Raw genomic sequence first — 2,757 nt, 5'->3', positions numbered from 1 at the left:
GAGTATCGATGGAAGACATAACGAGTGAAATTCTAGGGCGTATCGAACAGAATAACGGATGATTCACTTGTGACTGAACGGAATGTGACGCAACGGAGCGTAAAACATACTACAATACATTTCAAATAGCTTCATTCAGACAGGGCGCCAGCTGAACAGAACGGAATAGGACTTGAAGATCAAAGTCTCTAGGAAAGAAAATTCTTACGTAAACGTTGGTTCGGTGTCGTCTTCTACAAACATTGCAAGTTATAACTTATTTTAGCCGCGCTCACGCGTGGTGTAGTAGTGTATATTGTTTTTCTTCATCTTCTTAACCTTTATTTTATATTTGGTTTTCCATTGGATTTCTTCTAGAAGAGAAGCTATATATTTGTTTTTGTTGTTGTGGTCATCTGTCCGAAGACTGGTTTGGTTCAACTCTCTACACGGTAATCTAATCTGTGCGAGCCACTCCATCTCCGAATGGCTGCTGAAACCCGCGTTCATTTGAATATGCTTGTCCCGTTCACGTATATTTCACCTTCTACAATTTTTTGTCTTACCAATCGATCCAATTTCAAATATATTTAATTACGATTTAAAAACTAATAGTCACAACTATACAAACAGTAAAGTACATTCTTTATCTTTAACAGCCATAAAATAAGAGCCCAATGAAGATACTGCAACTGCAGTGAAACATGTTTGGGTTAAAAAACAAAATTGTGTTTTTCTAAAGGTGGACCCTATCCAAAAACATATGTATACCAATATAAACTTTAGCATTCTTCTAGCACCACATTTCAAAGACTTCTATTGTTTTCTTGTCTGATCTGTCAATCATCAACATTTCAGTTCCATAGAAGGCTACACTCCAGACAAATACCTTTAGAAAAGACTTCCTAACACTTGAATTGATGTTAGATGCCAACAAATTTCTGTTTTTCAGAAATTCCGCATTTTATATCCTCTGCACTGTGGTAAACGTCATATATTTTGCTCCCTGAATAGCAAAAATCATCTACTACATTTAGTGTCATTCTTCAATATAATTATCTCAGAATTAACTGATTTCATTCGACTACATTCAATTATCTAGGTTTGCTGTTGTTGATATTCTTCTTATAATCAGTTTCCAAGGCACTATCCATCTTATTAAGTGCTCTCCCAAGCCTTTCAGTGGCTCTGACACAATTATGATGTCATCAGAAAAAACTTCAAAACTTTTATTTCTCCTCTCTGAACTTCACATTGCTTTCCAAACTGGACCATGGTTTCATTTACTGCTTTATGAAAGTGCAGACTGAACAAAATCGGGGATAGGCTACTTACTACTTGCCTCACTTCGTTCTCAGTTACTGCCTTCCTTTCAAGTCCTTCGCTGTCTGCTGTCGCCAAACAGTTCTAGGCGCTTCAGTCTGGAACTGAGCGACCACTAATGTCTCCATGCCATGGGCATGGATGTGTGTGATGTCCTAAGGTTAGTTAGGTTTAAGTAGTTCTAAGTTCTAGGTGACTGATGACCTCAGATGGTAAGCCCCTTAATGCTCAGAGTCATTTGAACCATTTTTCAATTCCTTCAACTCTTATACCTGCAGTCTGGTTTCTGTACAAGTTATAAATCACATTTTCCACTCTGTTTTATCCCTGCAACCATCAAAATTTCCAAACAATTTAGTCTACTCAACATTCTCTCGAGCTTTCTCTAAATCTTAAAATGTTATAAACGTAGGTTTGCATTTCTTCAACCTGTCTTCTAAGATTACACGTTGAGTCATTATCGCCTCACATGTTCCTACATTTCTCTGGAAGCCAAATTTATCTTCCCCAAGTTCATTTTCTATCAGTTTTACCGTTTTTCTGTACATAGTGCATGTCGGAATTTTGACTCATTAAACTGACAGCTTGGAAGTATTCACACCTGTTAGCACCTGCTTTCCTTGTATTACTACAATTATTTTTTAAGTATGGAGGTATTTTCCCAGTTTGATATACTTTGGACATCATGTGGATTGGTACTGTCATGGCTTGTTCTCCCAAGTATCACAATAAATCTGTAGGAAATTCATTTACTCCGTGGACCTTGCTTCTATTCAGGTCGTTCAGTGACCTGTCCATCCCATCTTCACCTGCTTCCTCTTCTCTTTCTATAATACTGCTTTTAAGTTTGTTTCCCTTATAAAGACCCTCTGTGTATTTGTATTTTCCCCAAAGGTCTGTTTAATTTTCGAATAGGTGGCATCTATCTTCCTCCTAGTTTCCATTTGCCTTCTAGTCATTCTTGCTTAGCAATTTTGCACTTTCTGTCCACGTCACTTTTTATACATATATATTCCCTTTTTCTTGCTACATTTTTGTATTTTATTCCATCGTCAATTAAATTCATTATCTACTGTGTTATCGAAGATTTATACTATGTGTTGTCTCTTTACCTAAGTGTTCCTCTACTGTCTTCCTTACTTCATCACTCAAAGCTACCTGTTCATCTTCCGGTGTATTCCTTTCCTCTACATCAGTCCTAATTTGCCAAATGCTTTTTCTGAATCTCTCAGCTATCTCTGAATCTTTCAATTTATCCAGACACCATTTTCTTACTTTCCTGCTTTTTTTGCAATTTCTTCTGTTTAAATTTGCAGTCCATAGCCAATAAATTACAGTGATAGTCCACATCTGCTCCTGGAAATGTCCTACATTCTAACATTTGGTTTCGAAATGTCTGTCTTACTGTTATATCAATCTGAAACCTTCCAGTCTGTCCAGGTCTGTTCCATGTAC

The sequence above is a fragment of the Schistocerca serialis genome, chromosome 3 (assembly GCF_023864345.2).
Source record: "Schistocerca serialis cubense isolate TAMUIC-IGC-003099 chromosome 3, iqSchSeri2.2, whole genome shotgun sequence".
Classification (NCBI taxonomy): domain Eukaryota; kingdom Metazoa; phylum Arthropoda; class Insecta; order Orthoptera; family Acrididae; genus Schistocerca; species Schistocerca serialis.
The sequence above is the reverse complement of the archived record's forward strand: the minus strand, read 5'-3'. Positions refer to the sequence as shown.